Source organism: Nelumbo lutea, chromosome 6, assembly GCF_056320005.1.
Source record: "Nelumbo lutea isolate HS-2025 chromosome 6, American lotus-T2T, whole genome shotgun sequence".
NCBI classification, from domain to species: domain Eukaryota; kingdom Viridiplantae; phylum Streptophyta; class Magnoliopsida; order Proteales; family Nelumbonaceae; genus Nelumbo; species Nelumbo lutea.
In genome coordinates, this window is record NC_142689.1 from 19247845 (window position 1) to 19267271 (window position 19427).

The 19427-nt window shown below is 37.9% G+C and overlaps 1 pseudogene across 1 annotated transcript in view; it reads left to right on the forward strand.

The window, feature by feature from the left end:
• The window catches only part of LOC148847741 (pre-mRNA-processing protein 40A-like), a 36351-nt pseudogene extending 20821 nt beyond the window's left edge, over positions 1 to 15530 (forward strand). Inside the window, exons 14-30 of the transcript XR_016101162.1 lie at positions 49 to 147; positions 5957 to 6025; positions 6112 to 6189; positions 6298 to 6354; positions 6480 to 6514; positions 6690 to 6795; positions 7605 to 7685; positions 7760 to 7852; positions 8008 to 8241; positions 8369 to 8467; positions 9198 to 9245; positions 9356 to 9448; positions 12005 to 12112; positions 12225 to 12289; positions 12368 to 12470; positions 14782 to 15104; positions 15227 to 15530. The product of XR_016101162.1 is annotated as a pre-mRNA-processing protein 40A-like (transcript). The remainder of the gene's footprint in view (positions 1 to 48; positions 148 to 5956; positions 6026 to 6111; positions 6190 to 6297; positions 6355 to 6479; positions 6515 to 6689; positions 6796 to 7604; positions 7686 to 7759; positions 7853 to 8007; positions 8242 to 8368; positions 8468 to 9197; positions 9246 to 9355; positions 9449 to 12004; positions 12113 to 12224; positions 12290 to 12367; positions 12471 to 14781; positions 15105 to 15226) is intronic.
• The last annotated feature ends 3897 nt before the right edge of the window (positions 15531 to 19427 follow it).

A 19427-nucleotide genomic window follows, 5' to 3' on the forward strand; every position in this document is an offset into this window, starting at 1 on the left:
ATTATGTTGTATTTTTGTTGAAGAGTTGATGTTGTTTATGCTTTGTAGGAAGCAAAAAAGGGCATGGCTGTTGCAGGCCAAATCAATATTACTACTGCAGAGGAGAAAACAATTGATGATGAACCCTTGGTTTATGCTAATAAGCTGGTATTACTTAGAAATTGCCTTTCATGTCTTACTTGTTGTGTAAACTCGGGACTTATGGCATGCATTTCATATTGTTTTCACTGTAGCTACTGTAGCTACAGTAGTCCGAACCAGTAAGGAGAAGAAGAAAGAGAAGAGAAGAAGAAGAAGATGAAAGAACTGTCGAACTTGATAGCTAAACCCTATCAGTCGACCTCTTAATAGTGATTAGGCTTCTAATTAAATGTACAAGGACTAAACTGCCCCTACTTAAGTATGGGACAGAGAACCTCTAATAAGTGCCACATAAGCTCATAACTTAACTAAGGTGAGATGACTAATCTACCCTTATTCGGCTAACTCTAACACTCCCCCTCAAGCTGGAGAATATATATCATATAATCCCAGCTTGTTACATATATAGTTCATTCTCCCTGAGCTTAAGGCTTTTGTAAACAAATCTGCCCACTGATCACCTGAGCTTACATGTTCTGTGCTTATCTCTCTAGTAAGAACCTTCTCCCTCACAAAGTGGCAATCAATCTCTATGTGCTTTGTTCTCTCATGGAAAACAGGGTTGGATGAGATATGGAGCGCAACTTGATTGTCACAGTACAACTTCATAGGTTTATCCATGTGGAACCCGATTTCTTGTAGGAGATTCCTCAACCACACTAATTCACATGTAGTGTGTGCCATGGCTCTGTACTCGGCTTCAGCACTGCTTCTAGCCACAACCGTTTGCTTTTTACTCTTCCACGTCACAAGATTTCCTCCAAGAAATGTGTAGTAACCTGTAGTAGATCTTCTATCAGACACAGAGCCTGCCCAATCTGCATCCGTGTACCCAACTACTTCAAGTTTTCCTCCTGGTTTATACAATAACCCACGGCCCAGAGCTCCCTTCAAATATCTTACAATTCTAAGAACTGCATTCCAGTGAGATATACGAGGGTTCTGCATAAATTGGCTCACCACACTGACTGCAAAGGAGATGTCTGGTCTCGTGATAGTCAAATAGTTCAGCTTCCCCACTAGTCGTCTATACCTTCTAGGATCATCAAATATTTCCCCTGTATCAATGCTCAACTTAACATTTGGTTCCATAGGAGTCTCAACCGGTTTTGCACCTAACAGTCTTGTTTCGTCCAATAGATCGAGAACATATTTTCTTTGGCACAGGTTTACACCTTGTCTTGATCTAGCAACTTCTATACCCAAGAAATACTTCAATGTCCCAAGGTCTTTTGTTTGAAAATGATTTTGCAGAAAGACCTTGAGTTTGTCGATCCCCAATTTGTCACTGCCAGTTATGACAATATCATCCACATAGACCACTAATAAAATCTTTCCAGCTTCTGAGTCATAGCTGAACACCGAGTGATCAACCTGGCATTGTTTCATTCCAAAATTCTTCACCACTTCACTAAACTTCCCGAACCAAGCACGAGGCGATTGTTTCAACCTATAAATTGCCTTTTTCAGTCTGCACACCTTACCAGCCTCCCCCTGAGCAACAAACCCAGGTGGTTGCTCCATATATACCTCCTCTATAAGGTCACCATGAATGAAGGCATTTTTTATGTCAAGTTGAAATAAGGGCCAATCATACATAACTGCCAGGGAAATTAACACACGGACAGAGCTAATCTTAGCCACTGGAGAGAAGGTCTCCATATAGTCCACTCCATACAACTGTGAATACCCTTTAGCAACAAGTCTGGCTTTCAGACGCTCCACACTACCATCTGGCAAGTATTTAACAGTATACACCCATTTACAACCCACAACATGCTTACCAGGGGGAAGAGTAGTGAGCTCCCACGTGTGAGTATGTTGAAGAGCAGAGAGCTCCTCCTCCATTGCCTGCCTCCACCCAGGTGAATTAAGAGCCTCTTGGACATTGTTAGGTATGGAAATAGATGACAATAGTGAAACAAACTGGCGATGTGAGGCGGAAAGGCGAGATACTGAAACAAAATTGGAAATGGGATGGAGAGTAGAATTACGTTTACTTTTTCGTAAGGCAATGGGTAGGTCAAGTCCTGAAGGTTCAGCAACAGGAGCAACGACAGGATCCACGGACAAGGTAGAAGCTGGAGGAGGGGCCGGTGTCGTTCGACGTGTATACACTTGCCGAATTGGTGGTCGTTCAGTAGGGATCTGTACTGGATGAGATAACGAGTCAACTCCAACAGGAACACCCGGAGCGGGATCACTGACCGGAAGAGGAAGAGGAAGTAAAGGTGGAGACGAAGATGCTTCAGTTCCTGAGAAGAAGGGAACAGACTCAAAAAAGGTGACATCAGGACAAACATAGCACTTCTGAGTAATGGGATTGTAACACTTGTACCCTTTTTGAGTTTGAGAGTAGCCAAGAAAGACACACTTAATGGAGCGTGCATCCAATTTGTCTATTCCAGGACTCTGATTGTGAACAAAGCACACACAGCCAAAGATATGAGGTGTTAATGGAAAGGGAGACAAGGTGGGAAACAAGATAGAGAAGGGAGACCGACCATGAAGAATAAAGGAGGGGCATCCGATTAATGAGGAAACACGCAGTAAGTACAACATCACTCCAAAACCGTTTAGGAACACTCATATGATGAAGAATAGACCGAGCTGTTTCAAGGAGATGACGGTTCTTCCGTTCAGCCACCCCATTTTGTTGAGGAGTGGATGCACAAGAAGTTTGATGAATGATGCCATGCTGTTCTAAATACTGTTGAAAGGAAGTTAGAAAATATTCACGACCATTATCTGAACGAAGAACTTTGATTGGAACACCAAATTGTGTACGTATTTCAGCATGGAATTTTTGAAAAATGGAAAATAATTCACTCATTTCTTTCATTAAATAAATCCATGTCATTCTTGAACAATCATCAATAAAAGTGACAACATACTTGTAACCATTATAAGACTCTATTTTGATCGGGCCCCAAACATCTGAATGAACTAAAACAAAAGGACTCAAAATACGACTTTCAACTATAGGACTGAAGGAAACACGACAATGTTTCCCAAACTGACACGACTCACACTGTAACACTGACAAATGACTCGAAGACGGAACTAATATCTTGAGTGCCTTGAGAGAAGGATGTCCCAGTCGACAATGCCACTGTAGAGGAGTGAGTGAAGTCTGAAGTGCAATTGACGATCCACCACCGTCAAGGTAATACAATCCACCAGCTTCATGTCCCCCACCAATCTTCTTCCCCGTCCTGAGATCCTGAAAAACACAAGAGGAAGGGAAAAAAGTAACAGAGCAGTTAAGAGTCTTGGTTAATTTACTAACAAACATAAGATTGAATGGAAACTTAGGAACATATAGAACAGATGATAAAGAAAGAGAAGCCATGTCAACATTGCCAACACCACAGATGGGAGAGGAGGAACCATTGGCAAGGGTAACAGTTTGAGATGTGGAAGTTTCAGAGAGAGAAGAGAACACACCTGGAGTCTCGGTCATGTGATCAGAGGCTCCAGAGTCAATAATCCAAGGAGGGGTTTTAGATGATAGGCAAGCTATACCTGAGTGGGCAAGAGTAGCAGTAGTGTGCTGTGAAGTGGACTTAAGGAACCGTTCATACTCATCACGCGGTACACTCACCATCTCCCTTCCGGAAACAGATGTAGATGTGGAAGGAGTTAGGTCTGCTTGTTGATTATCACTGACATCAACCCTACCAGCAATAGCATGATTGGCCCATTTAGAGGGAGGGCGGCCATGAAGATCATAACAGAAATTTACGGAATGTCCTTCCCTGCCACAGTGGGTACACTTCCTTGTAGAGATGCCTTTTTCTTTGCCACGGCCTCCCCCTGAGTCACGACCACCACCACGGCCAAATCTGGAACCACCATGACCTCCTCGGGAGGCATGTCCTCCCCCTTTCGTACCACGTCCACCTCCTCTGGCTATTACAAAAGCTGATCTATCAGACCGTGTGGGATTCTCTATCAGTCCCAAAGAAATCCTGTGGAGCCGAGCAAACACTTCCTCAAGTGTAGGAAGGGTAGAGCCCCCCAATATTTGGGCTCTAACTGGTTCATACTCTGATTTCAACCCCACTAAGAACCTTGTGACATCTAGTTGTTCCCTCTGTTGTTGCTGAACTTTAACATCTGGAGTGAGAGGATGATAGACATTGAGTTCATTTCTGAGGTTCTTCATACTGGCATAGTACTCTTCTAGGGTTTTATTTCCTTGTTGCAGACCAAAGTACTCCTGATAGAGCTGATATACCCTTGTAGTATTATCTTGCCCAGAATATAGCTTCTTGGCATGTTCCCATATGTCCTTAGCTGTATCTAAGAACATGAAGTTGGCACTTATTTTGGGTTCCATACTGTTCCATAGCCATGTCATGATTTGAGCATCCTCCTGTTCCCAATCATCAAACCCTGGAGAGTCTGCCGGTGGTTTATCTTCTTTCACATGCTTCACTTTTCTCTTTGCTTTGAGAAAAACTTCCACCGACTTGGCCCATGGAACATAGTTCTCACCATTCAGTTTAATTGAGGTCATCTGTACACCTAGATAGTCAGAGGAAACCACCACACTAGGTTTCTGATCACTACAACCATCTCCCATTGCTGCCATGATACTCTTTCAATGCTGCCTCTAATCTGAATTCCCAATCACCAACTAAGTGCTACTGTCAAGAGTTTGATGTTCCAGAACCTACAGCAGTCCCTAAACACAATGATAGATACACACGCCTTTGTTCTTATCCACACCACTACTGATTTCACAAAAAAAAAAAAAACACATACTACACCGACATTAACTCAGCACTTACTAACCACATGCAAGCTCATTTACAACTACTCAACAAAAACTCAACTAGCTGTCACACCACTACTGCTGTCAAGAGTTTGTGCATTACAAGCACCACCACAACTACTTAGCAAAATCTCAACTAGCTGTCACACCACTACTGCTGTCAAGAGTTCGTGCATTACAAGCACCACCACACAGCCATAGCTGTCACACACAATACAGACCTCTTTAACGCTTTTAAGAGGGCACCACAAGACCAACAAAAAAAAAAAAAAACTCAACTGGTACCATTGCATTACACCTTGCACCATTCGGCCACCTACAGTAGCAGCAGCCCTTACACCATTTGGTCACTGTAAACACAACTTGTTCTTGGAATTTTTTCCAAGAACCAGGGCAACAACCAACTTAGTTTTCTAGGTTCTAATCAGTCCTCTCAAGTTCTTGAAGATTTTCAACCCAGAAATACCAACAGCACACAGAGGAGAGATAACCAACCTTCGTTTGAGAGCTTCAGCCAACCATTCACTACTGAAGTTGTTTTCTTAGGAAAGAAGGTTCTGAGCACCAGAAAAAAACTGTGATGTTTCAGGCCTGGGACGAATCACTTTTCTCCATTGACAGCCTAGAGAAGAAAAGGAGAGAACTGAAGCACGAACTGAAGTTGTCACGAACTAAAACAGGTCACGAACTGAAGTTGTCACGAACTAAAACAGGTCACGAACTGAAGTTGTCACGCTCTGATACCATGTTTTCACTGTAGCTACTGTAGCCACAGTAGTCCGACCCAGTAAGGAGAAGAAGAAAGAGAAGAGAAGAAGAAGAAGATGAAAGAACTGTCGAACTTGATAGCTAAACCCTATCAGTCGACCTCTTAATAGTGATTGGGCTTCTAATTAAATGTACAAGGACTAAACTGCCCCTACTTAAGTATGGGACAGAGAACCTCTAATAAGACTGCCACATAAGCTCATAACTTAACCAAGGTGAGATGACTAATCTACCCTTATTCGGCTAACTCTAACACATATCTTTCAGGAAGCAAAAAGTGCTTTCAAAGCACTTTTGGAGTCAGCAAATGTTGAATCTGACTGGACTTGGGAGCAGGTAAGCTGAACTGCATGAAGGTTATTTTCAACCTCTGTGGATTCTGCATTAGTTTTTGATATTGATATTTGTAAGGAAAATTCCAGGCCATGAGGGTAATAATCAATGACAAGAGATACGGTGCTCTGAAAACACTCGGAGAACGGAAGCAAGCATTTAATGAGGTAAACCTTTAGTGAGTATTTTGTTGATTTTATGTGATTGCATGCCTAAGCACTTAGATTGATTTGCTCCATCAGGTTAGTAGTAAGACCTGTTCTTTTATGTTTCAGTACCTCGGCCAGAGGAAAAAACAGGAGGCTGAAGAGAGACGTATGAGACAGAAAAAGGCACGCAAAGAGTTCACAAAAATGCTAGAAATGAGTTGGATATTGGATATTGCTCCTGGCAAATGTTGTTTCTTTTTAAATTTATGTTCCTGAATCAGTTGTTGTTTGCTTGGATTATGTTGCAGGAGTCCAAAGAGCTGACATCATCCACAAGATGGAGGTTCTTGTCTTGCTTTACAATATGTTTAAGCCTAGTTTTCCCTTTGTAGCTCATTAATTCATTTTTCTAGTCCAGATGCCATAATGCTAATTTTCACTGTTATTTAGATGTTCTTATTGATTTTCTGGACTATCTTTCAGTAAAGCTTTTTTTTTTTTTTATCAATATCTTTCAGTAAAGCTATCTCCATGTTTGAGGATGATGAAAGGTTCAAGGCTGTTGAACGACCTAGAGATCGAGAAGATCTTTTTGAAAACTATTTGGTGGAACTTCAGAAAAAGGTAATCTCTGTTTTTTTTTTTTTTAAATATTACATGTTCTTCTGCAATTCAGCTGACTGGGTGCTGAATGCATTATTGGTCATGTACCTTTTCTTTGTTCTTTTTAATCAGTTAAACTGATTAAGAAAAAAATTATATGTATAAAATAAAAGGATATAGAACAGAAGCAATCAATGGAAAAAAGATGCTTATAACCAAGGTTAAAAAATCAATACACCTGATATGCATGAATTTGTGTATCGTGTGTTACTACTTTTTTTTCATATTTTTACAGGGTCTCTATAATACTCCCATTTAAAGTTTAAAATCATCAAAATTTAGAAACCCTTCATATTAAGCATTTTGGTGCCCCCCCCCCCCCCTGTGGAATGATTCGATACACCCATATCGATACTTTGAACCTTGCCTATAACCAGAATGTGTCACTTGCGAATATCTTAATGTCAGATAAAGAGTGGACTTTGCCACTTTTATTTGGTGATGTTGGAACTAAGCCATCATTGAGCTGCTCTTTGATGCAAAAGGTAAAGTTGCATGTTTATGGTTTCTGTCATTGTCACCACTGGTTGTGTTTCATCAAAGAGGTTTTCATGCCAAATTACATGGGGCCAAATTCCAAGAAAAGTAAAGCCAAACCCATATTTTCTCTTGGCCTATAGATGTTTCTCTATTGTAAGCTTCTCATGATCATTCTTTTTTTTTTTTTCATTCTTGTTTATGCTCTTAATGCTAGGTCTTAGAGCAGCTTGCAGTTCAATAGATGTTGAGTCTTTCCTGTTTAACTTTTATGTCGTGGGATTTTAATGTAGGAACGTGCAAAAGCACAGGAAGAACATAAGCAGAACATAATGGAATACAGACAATTTCTTGAGTCATGTGATTTTATCAAGGTATTTTTATTTTTTATTTTTATTTTGGCAAAGTGGGATTGCTACATATTATATGATTTCCCTTTTGTCTACAGGCAAACAGCCAGTGGCGTTAAGTTCAAGATCGCTTGGAGGATGATGAAAGGTGCTCACGTCTTGAAAAAATTGATCGGTTGGAAATTTTCCAGGTAAACTCTGCATGTGATTTCCTTGTTTAACGTAAATACAATGTCAGTAGAGGTTATGTTGCATATAGAATTTTCTGAAAGTCATAATAACCTATTTTGAAGTATCCTAGTAATATGGTTTATTGAGCTTGGGTCTAATCTTGGATGCTATATAGGAATATGTACGTGACTTAGAGAAGGAAGAAGAGGAGCAAAAGAAGATTCATAAGGTGAAAGAAAGTACTCCTTTGTGGTTGCAATTTGGAACTACTCCATTTGGAGGTTTACTTCCTCAGTTTCTCATTTGGGCTGAGCGTAAAAACCGAGAGGAATTTCGTAAATTATTGGAAGAACATGTAGCTGCTGGGACACTTATAGCCAAAATTCATTGGCGTGACTATTGCATGAAGGTGATGCAATAGTTTGTTTTAGTCTTAAGACCAAATCTAACCTAACATGCTTATCCTTTTATGGTTTGCATTACTTATGGCCTGGTAGAAGTTTTTCTTACCTTTTTCTTTGTTTTTTGGAATACAGGTTAAGGATTTGCCTGCTTATCTGGCAGTTGCATCAAACTCATCTGGTTCAACACCAAAAGATTTATTTGAGGATGTTGCTGAAGAACTGGAGAAACAGGTTAGTCTCTTTTACCATGGTTCTGTTGTGGATCTTCATTGTTCTAGTTGCAAATGAGATTTTACAGAAAAAGGCCATTACCCAATGCTGGTCCCTGCTATCTGGCTATCTGGGGTCTTGGGAGAGGGTGGACTGGATATGGATCTGACTTTTGGCATGTTAGCACATGGTGGATACTCCCAGGGAATTTTACACAAAAAACTAAATTATATACTGATGGAAAAATTCTAGAACACTGTGAATGGTTCCTTTTGATTGTTATGGATGCTTTTTACCAATAGAGCACCTTGTCATATCCCGACAATAGTCAAGATGCTCATTGAATAGAAAGATTTTTACTGATAAAAAAAAGATGCTCATTGGATATGCAGTACGATGCTTATGAAATCTGCTAATTGCTTGCTTTAATTTTGTATTTCTTTTTGTCATGAAATTGATGCTGAAGGAAGAAATTGTAAATAATACGTTTGCAAATACATTCTTCTTTTGAAGGAGATTGTTAGGGAGTGTATAGAAGAAAGTCGTATCAAGAGTCAAAGGAACAAAGAACCATGTTGTGCACAAGATGTAGTGTTTGTAAATCATGAAACTGGGTTTTGGCATGTGCACATTACATGATATGTGCATAATTAGATATGCAACTAATTGAGTGATTGACAACCAAAACTCACATTTCCTATAAATCTTTAAATCCTATTCTAACTTTTTTTCTCCTTATTTATGTTGACAGTATCGTGAAGACAAGACTCGAATAAAGGATGCAATGAAGTTGGGAAAAGTATCTTGCTTCTGTTTCTTCTTTTTCTATTTCCTTTTTTTCATTCTTTCCACTTTAGTTCAGAAAATGTTCAGTCACCACAGATGTCTGATGGTGCATCTTTTTTTCAGATTAATATGGCTTCAACATGGACACTTGATGATTTCAAATCTGCTATTGCTGATGATGTTGGTTCCCCACCAATATCAGATGTCAACTTAAAGGTGATTTTTTCTCTAATTGTTAATTTACATATTTTAGTTTTGTTGGCAATTTTTATGGGTTTCAACCAATCTTTTAGTGTTACATTGTGAGTGCTTCTGTCTCAAAATGAAGCGTATATGATGTTGGAACGCTTGAGTGGGACCTAGGTGATGACCCTTGTCTTGTGTTAGATGTCTAGTGGTTGTCCTTCTTTATCAAAATGCCAAAAATTGTAGGATGAGAATCTTTCCCCACTTTAAGTGATTTACATTTTGCCATCCACTTTCTGCACTTAAAAAACAACCTAATTTGTTGAAATATAATCTAGCTTGTTATATCCACTATGAGAGATCAATGAGTAAATACTGAAAAAAAAAGAGATCAATGAGTAACGAATATGAGAAATCTTGGCAAAAGGAAAAGATCATTAAAACCCTTCTGTTCCTTCCATAAAATTTAACTTGGTTAATCCCAAAGCCACAAAGGAGCTAGAAAGAATGATGCCATGCCATCCTAAAAATGCAACAGATAAATTTCCAAGCAACTGTTGCTGTCTTGCACCACAAAAGAAGATGGTCAATCGATTCTATTTGTTAGACGTGATGCATCTAGGAATGGGAATGCCTCTGTTTGTCTTGTCAAAGAAGGGCAACCTAAAGTAGTGCCACTGCCTTGGGAAAGGAAAAACTGATGGCACTCAAAGTTGTGCCAAGTTATTGTCAACCACATCTTCTGCATTCCAAGTTAGGAATTTGTAAGGAGGCAAATTGAATCTACCTCTATGATGTCGGAATACCTGTACATGCTTTGTGTACCTGTCTCAGAAGCAATTAGTACTTGATACAACAATGGATACTTAATGGATGCTTCTACAACATAATTTATGGCATGGACACTAAAAGCATATAAATGGTATATCTTATAAATCAGAAATGGTGGGAAATATTTTTTCTCTCAAGCTCATCAGGTGAAGGCACATCCCTTGAAGCTGAACTGCTGGAACTTCTCCAAGGATTAAAATTAGCTTTCTCCTTGGGTCAGACTATGTAGAGAGACTGGGCCTAATGGGCCCTAATATTTCTTTTACGTTTAAGTAATGTTATATCTGTTTTATGTGTTAATGAGCCTGTTAACCTCTTTTTAAGTTGTTTTAAGTCACTGCTTTACTGGCCACCCACTTAAAGGGCAGACTTGTAATTAGCATGATTAATTAAGTTTAATAAAAGATTAGTGAAGGGAGAGAGAGAACCATTGAACTCTCTTCTTCTTCTTCTTCTTCTTCTATTCTGCTGTAACCTTTCTTTCTCTCTCACTTTTTCTTATTTCTTTTATCTGTTGTATATCAGATTTGAAGGGCAGACTCACATCTGACTTGTCTCATAATAGATGGGGATGACAAGTGATGGTTCAATGGTTGTTCTTAAGCACAGATATTCCCCTGACCCTTGGATTCTTAATTGGAGAAGAAAATTCTTTGTCGGCTTACCTTAGTTGCTAGTTTAGGTCAACTCCAATGGCAGAAAATAGCATGACAAATTTTCTAACTAGGGAATGGGTGACAAGGTATCATTTAGTTTTGGGGGCACCTGGTCTAGGGTTAGTTTAATTTGTATTATGTTTGCATGTTTTGTACTTTTTCGATGCATTCTGAACATGCCTGAACCGCTAGTTCAGATGAACTCAAAGGGTAGGTAATAGCATGACAGATTTTCTAACTAGGGAATGGGTAACAAGGTATCATTTGGTTGTGAGGATACCTAGCCTAGGGGGCAGTTTAATATGTAAGATTAATATTCTTGGTTACTGTTGTACCTTTTCAATCCATTCCAAACATTTTGGGATGGTGGAGTTTCCCAAATCTTACATTAATAAAACTAGGAAGTACTGTTACTGATAGAAGGAAAAATGGGGCTATGAAGAACAACAAACTTGACTTTATATTTCAAAGGTTATTTGAAAATTCTTCAAGCTGGAGAACTCGATTCCCATGCCTAAGAGAACAAAATCATAAAATATTCTTGCAACTAAATTATCAAAAAAAAAAAAAAACTCTTGCAACTAAGGAAAAGGGATCTAATATATCTGACAAACTAGTAAGAGAGATTGGGATCTCAACTGGGGGGAGGGGATTAGGCTTCCTGGGGTGTGTCAACACTACTGGTTCCATGTGCATTTTGGATTCTTAGCTCTTGGTTTCAAATGATAAAAAGCCACGTTTTTCAAGGATATTGAAGATGTCATTGTACCATAAGTTGTCATTCTTAGCAGGTTCTTAGTTCTTACTGTTTTTTCCCAGTTTACCTAATGTAGTTGGACTTCTATTCACATTTTCGTGTTCACCCTCCTTACATTTCTTGTTCATCGGGACAAATTTTACTTAACAAAAAGGATCTTAGTTAAATCATGTTATTTTGTTCCTTATAAATCCATATATGGTCAACTTAACACTGTTTAGAAATGGCTTGACTATGGCTTTGTTATTTAATCTCCTCCCTATTCTCCATTTTTTCTAATCCCTGCATACTTGCTTATATGTTATACCATGAATTTAATTCCATGTTTGACACTACTTGCAGCTTATATTTGCTGAGCTACTAGAAAGGATCAAGGAGAAAGAGGAAAAGGAAGCTAAAAAGCGTCAGTGTCTGGCAGATGATTTTTCTGAACTACTTTATTCAATTAAGGTATGACAACTTTTTTCGTAATGAATATTATTGACATTCGTAATAAGCAACACTTGGGTAATGTGTGGCATTTTTGTTGAATTAACTTGATTCATTCGCACTTGTTTTGTAGGGAATAACTGCATCTTCTAAATGGGAAGATTCCAAATCACTTTTTGAAGACAGCCAAGAGTACAGGTATGGATGCTAACTAAAGTAGTGCTTTTTACAAGTCAAACTGTCTGTCTTATGTTTTCATAACATTCTTTACTTCAGATCAATCCTGGAAGGGAGCTTTAGGAGGGAGATCTTTGAGGAGTACATTATGCACTTGCAAGAAAAGGCAAAAGAGAAGGAGCGCAAGCGAGAGGAGGAAAAGGTACCTCAATCATTTCAATTTTCTTTACATTAATCCTTTTTGCTTGTATATTTGATATTGGACACATTATAGAAGTTTCATGATTGCTTTCTTATTAATGATGTAGGTGATGCAACTTTTGGTTGCCATGGTTTAGATTCTTCTCAATACCTGGCTGCAAGTAATGGATGTTTGGGTGTTTCTTGTTGCCATGATTTTGGTTGCAACTATGTGTGTGGATTCAAGTGACTTAATTTTGAATATATGTTGGATGTTTTATGCTTTAGATATATACCGTGGTGCTTACTTGTGACTCGGCCATTTATAGAAACTTGGTAGTGGCATGGAATTATTTCCCTCTCTATGCCTGGCTGCAAGTAATGGTGGAGCATTGGTCATGGTTGTCAAGACAATGCCAGGCGGGTGCCTAGGTGACAAGGTGCCCTTGGAGACTTGCCTCGCCTAATCGCCAAGCATAATACTTTTATGTTCTTAATTTTTTGAGATTATAATTATAAAATAGACATTAACCTAAATATTCATTTTGTGTGTTCATATACTAATTTCTTTTTTTTTATTTTCTTATTTAATAGGGTTTAATCGATACAAACATTGCTAAGTGCTGTATTGAACTCTCTAAGACTTCAAAACCTGAACCAATAAAGAAGAACTTAAAGTTTTGTTAATCAACACATTTTCTTCTTCTTCTTTTTCCTATAGTGAAAATAGAGGGTTTCAGCCCCTTTTCTCTCTTCATTTTATTCTCATGAATATGTTGATTTTCTATACTTAAACATGAAGTTTATACTATTCTTGTGAAAATTATGGATATTATTAAGGAAATATGGTTATGGAACCTAGGGAACTACCCTAGGATATATGTTTTATACTTAAAAAAATTTCATTGCCTAGGCAACTAGGTGTCCCTCTGTCACCTAGCCTTGCCTTTGCACCTTCAAAACTATGGCATTGGTAAAGGACAACTTTCAGGTTGTCAATGTGTCTGTGGTGTGGGATCCCATCATGAGAAGAAATCTCAACAATTAGGAAAATGAGATGGCGAGTTTTCTAAACAAGTTGTATGGAATCTCTCCTCAATTAGGGACTGAAGATAGAGAGTCTGGAAATGAGACAGGTCTGGTATTTTTTCAATGAAGGCTTTTTTAAGAGGCTGGATGCTCAAGGAGTAATGGACTTCCCTGGAACTGAGATTTGGCAGGCATCTGTCCAGTCTAAGGTGGCTTCTTGGTGTGGATAGCAGCTTTAGGAAAATGCCTAACAATGAACAGCTTGGAAGGGGAGTGATGCTCAATAGTACTTCTAGTGTGCTGTGATTGTTAGTAGAAGAGTCTTCTATTCATATCTTCCTTCACTGTGAGTTTGCTAGAAGGGTTTGGGTCCTGGGTTAGAGACTTTTGGATGGAAAAGGATGTTTCCCAGTGGTGCTAAACCTTCTAAGAGAATAGCATTTGTCAGGTTTCAGTGAAAGGGGCAGAGTGGTATGGAGTATGGCACCTCTAGTTTATCTTTTGGTGCATCTGGCCATCTGAGGAGAAAGAAACAGTGGAGTTTTGATGACATGGCTAATTCTGAGGATGTGGTTTGCAACAGAGTCAAAGGCATTTTTTGTTCTTGGATGATGACTCAGGTTGTTTAAGGGGATACCGTATAGCAGATTTTTTATAAGAAATATACTGTTTGTATAGAAATATGAATATACAGTTTATCGTTGTACAGGCCCATTATACGGTTTTTTTTTTTTTTTTGTGTACAAAGGCTCTCCTTTTTGTTTATATTAATCAAAATATGTAACCTTTTTAAAAAAAATGGAATTATGGTTTTATGTTTTATTTTGGTTGGTTCTGCTGCACTAGATCCACACCTTTTAGCTGTAATAAGTAAACCTGACCCTGCTGGCTCTCCCAAGGATAAAGTAAAAGAGCTAATATTTCATGAGAGTTTATTCATTATTGTATTGTAATAATAAGAGCTTATAACTAACCAGTCTTGTGCTCTTCAATTAGTCATGATTCCAATTTTTGAGGGTAAGCTAGTTATTTGTTCATTCATTTTCTAAATTGTATCTTGTACAAAGAAATTTGTCATTACAGAGAAAGTGATACTACGATGGGAATTAGAAATGATATATTGTTAAGAAGGTTTTAGATTATTTCCATACCTATCAAAAAAAATCTTTTAATTTTGTTGCTTGCAGTTAAGAAAATTTAACACACAAATAATGATCCTTCCTCATGTTTTACTGAGTTTTTTTTTTTAATGGAGTCCTCTTTCTACCACTGACACTAATATTTCCCAATTTTGTCATGCACAGACCAAAAAAGAAAAGGAGAGAGAGGAGAAAGAAAAGAGGAAAGAAAAGGAGAGAAAGGCAAAGGAGAAAGAACGTGAAAGGGAAAAGGGAAAAGAGCGATCTAAGAAGGATGGAACAGAGAGTGAGAACATTGATGCAACTGACGTTTATGTCTCCAAAGAGGATAGAAAGAGGGGTAAAGACAAGGACAGGGACAAAGACAAGGAAAGGAAACATCGAAAACGACATCATAGTACAGCGGATGATATAAGCTCTGAAAAAGATGAGAAAGAGGAGCCAAAAAAATCTCGTAGACATAACAGTGACAGAAAAAATCGAGGAAGGTACACTAATGGGTATTCTTATTAAAATTATTTAAGCTTGATAATATTATCATACCTAGGTTTGTAATTTACTTTGGAGGATTATAGAAGGGATTGTAATTTTTCTATATAATATGAAGCAGCATGCTTACACACCTGAATCAGATGGAGAAAGCAGGCATAAGAAACACAAGAGAGCACCGGGATGGTTCCCGTAGAAATGGTGCTTATGAGGAGCTTGAAGATGGAGAACTTGGAGAGTATGGGGAAATCCGGTAGTTTCCTTTTTATCTATCCCTGCAGATTATTAATTCCTTTTCGTACTTTCAGTCTGGCTTTCTCTTTCTATCCTCACGGATATTGCGAATTAACTATTTACTTGACTATGTTGGATATGTATACATTTTTTTTCAGTAGTTCTTTAATTGATCATGATTGCAGTGCTAATTCTCAGTAATTTTTTTCAGTAGTTTGTGTTTTCAACTCGATAATTGATCTAGGCGGTTCAACTGTTTGACCCACCACCCGGTGAAGAGAACAGGTTGATTTTATCGCAAACCTGCCTAAAGGCTAAAAGTCGTTGACCGGCCGTTAAACCGCTACACAATACAATTTGGCCTGTTTATGGGCGACAAATTAGAATAAGAACCAACAAAGCAAATAAAAAATACTTGGAGGCTTGAAGCAGCGGTAATGTCATCACTCGACTGTGGTTTGTGTGGGAGAACATCCGCAGTTTCCACCACGGACACATATCTATCTTCTCTCTCTCTCTCTCTCTCTCTCTCTCATATGCTTGTATTGAGGGTTTTTGATGGTTGAACAGGTTGGCCGTAACCTATGAACCACTGCTTCAGCCTTCAGGTTAACTCAATGTTTTTAAAAATGATTTGGAACTGGAACTGTTCTGGCCACTGGTTTCTGGGTCAATAGTTTGACCATCTTGTTCGAACAGATGGTTTATTCTGACAAAAACCTAATTAAAATAAAAAACAAAAAACCGTTGAATGAGTCAAATAGGCCGATGGTTTGACCGTTTGGGTCAATAGGTTTTTGGTTGATTCAACAGTTTTTGCCCAAGAAATGGGTTTAGGATAAAATGGAATCGGTTGTCTAGACCGTTCTTGAGCTGAATGGTCCAACCATCCGGGTCAACAACAGTTTGAAAATCATGGGTTAACTTAGAAAAAAGACATAATCGGCTTCAGGTCCTTAAAAATTTGGCTAAAAGTTTGGAGAGAGGCTCTTCACATTGTTATATTACCATTAGAACATTTTGTTCATGTATGGTTCTGATTTGAGGTTGCCACATTTTACCCGAGCTCCCTCATTTTGGAAAATTGCAGTACCTTCTGCAGGCAGAATCTGCGCCACCAGTTGTCACACGGGGTTGAGTATGGTTGAAGTTATTCTTCATTTTCAGCACACATTTGGACGGCTTTTGGAAATTTCGTCATTTATTTTATTTTTTCGAATTGCTTACAGCTTCATTGTTTTTGGTTTGGAATACAAGAATGGATATTTTTATATGGAATTGGGAGTTTTTGACACATTCAGGCCATGTAAGAATGTGCGAGAATGAATAACATTAGTATTTGGTTGCAAAATTCTTGCCATTGATCTCATTCTTTTTAGAATGAAAAATCAGCCTATAGCATAAAAATTAAGGTAACCGGCAACATGAAAAATAATTATGCCCCATCTTGCTCATTTTCATTCTTTAAAGAAATTTTATGCGGGTGGTCATAAAACCAACATAGGTCTACAAAACTATTGCCATGGATGTTTACTGGCAGACTGCCATGGAAACTTACACCAGTGGACATTGACCATCGGCCATTCGCGAATAAGCATCTATGCCAATAATTTTGGAGACTTAGGTTGGCAATTTATGACCCATTAGCACAAAGCTTCTTTGAAGAATGAAAATAAGCAATATAAGACACTTGTCAGTCTGAAAAAAATTCATTTTTAGGAAAAGAATGTTTGGTTCATAACAATATTTTCTCATTCTGCCCAATGTTGCCCATTCTTGTTATTCTTGTTCATTTTAGAATTTCGTCGTAGATAAGAATGAGAATTGAATCAAACATGACTTCAATTGAGAATAGAAAGTTTTGGATTAGAATATGTTTTCATTCCTCGAGAATAACATTTTGTAGCATGATGGTGGTCATAATCAAGCATAGTAGCTGCATAACCTGCGTTACCACTTGCCATGTTCATGGTCCAATTGAACGCTTTCCATTATTAATCTTTTTTTCAAAGGAAATGACGAGTTGATTATTCTTTTTACCAAACATATGTGGATTCAATCACAATCTTATAATAGGAACAAAATATCTTTCTCAATTAATCTCTTGCTCCTCATTCTTTGAGAATCAGAAAAATCCTTTACAATTTTGAATTTGTTTATTTGGAAATTGGGTTTTTCTACTTAATGTATTTATTTTTTGTTTCCCTCTTTTTTCATTTTATTCCCGTTCATCATTTTTTGTCTCATAGGCTTGATCTTTTACAAGGTTCAAAATATTGATATGCCCGATATGCCGATATGGGCGTATCGGGCAAATTGATACTCCTTTTGGTGGTTTTTTTTTTGCCAACTGGTTCAGGGGAGTCGATTTAAGTCTTTGCCACACCATGAACCAGTCAGACCACCGATACACCCACTGTAGGGGCATATCGGTGGGGTGCCGAAACGATATGTATCGGCCGATACATGCCGATACTTTGAACCTCGATTGTGTATTTATATAAAGATGATATTTGCCTTGATTTTAGTGCAAATCATAATTTATGAAATTTAAATTTGATTATATAATATTAGCTTATATCTTTACTTTTTACTTACATTTGTGCACGTGCCCTTACACTAGTGTCTACATACGTTTGGCGGGCAAATGGCCTACACCTTAGGGGTAGTCTTCCTTCAAACTTCTAAACCCCAAGCAACCAATGGGGAAGGTGGAACTCAATTCTGGGTCTCTGACTCTCCCTGTCAATTAGCTAGATAATTTACCAGCAAGATAACTTACACCTTGAGTGTTGTGAAAGACCCGTCTGCAATGCCAAATTTAGAAGTGATTTCTGGTGGTTGGATCAGTTTATGACAATTTTATAAAAAATGCTTATGGCTAGCTAATGCAAGAAATGGTTCCATTATAGTTTTTGTTTTAGCATTGCTACAGTCTACAGATACGGAGCAATGAGCTTTAAGTTATAGCAGTTGCTGCGGGTGCGCATTTCTTTTACATTTGGAAAGATAAAATTAGTTTTTAACCATTTTTAATTTTAGGCAGTATTTGCTGAAGTAATGTTTTTAAAGAAAGGTTTCATATTGGAAAAGGGACTGGTATAAAATGATATTTTTCTTTTTTTTTTGCATAAACCATATGTTCTGTAAAATCTCATTTCACTATTACTAAGATACGGAGTTTCTCCATGGTTATTCGGGTCCGGATGTACGTAAGCTAAGTAAGCATGAGCTGTGTAACAACTGATCCAATTAATTTGCCTTTCATCTTAACGTTTTTCTTCTGTTAGGAGTTCTCTATTGTTTTATTATTTGTTCCAAAATAATTAAAAATAAAAAAATCATGAAAAAGGAAAACCTGTCCCATTTAATGTGCCTTTCTCTCCACCCTTCTGCCGTTTAGGGTTCTCCCACCTCTGGAACTTCAGCCGCTGCAACTGGTTGGTTGGGGCAAGCATTCTACTTGGTTGGGTGGAGTGGATTCAATTATTTGCATGTGTTTTTTCGAAGACCGTTGAAATAAATATCGCATTTAATTCTATTAATTATAATCTTTTTTCATCCTCTATTATCTTTAGAAATTTCAAAACTAATTTTTACTCTACTGTTATTTTGTTTATAATAGATAGCTTTGATTCAGTGTATAAATTATAAAATTTTAAAAAATAAAGAAGATTCCTACACATGAAGAGCTTTAGTAGTAATACATATAAACTAACGGATAATTGTCGATCCGATCTCTGGCCAAAAACCATTGAATCAGTCAACGACTCATTGACTCAAGCGGTCGAACCATCAACTCGTTGACCTGTTCAATAGTTTTTTGTCATTTTTTATTTATTTTTAATTGGGAACCATCTGGGCAACCGATTCCATTTTATCCTAATATCGGTCCCTGGCCAAAAACTGTTGAATCGGTCAACGACCCATTGACCTAAGCAGTTGAACCATTGACCTGTTCAATGATTTTTTGTCGTTTTTTTTATTTTTTTATTTTTGTTGTCAGAATGGGCCATCTGTTCGAACCAAACAATTGAACTGTCAACCCGAAAACCGGTGGTCAGAACAGTTCCATTTTTAGGTCGTAC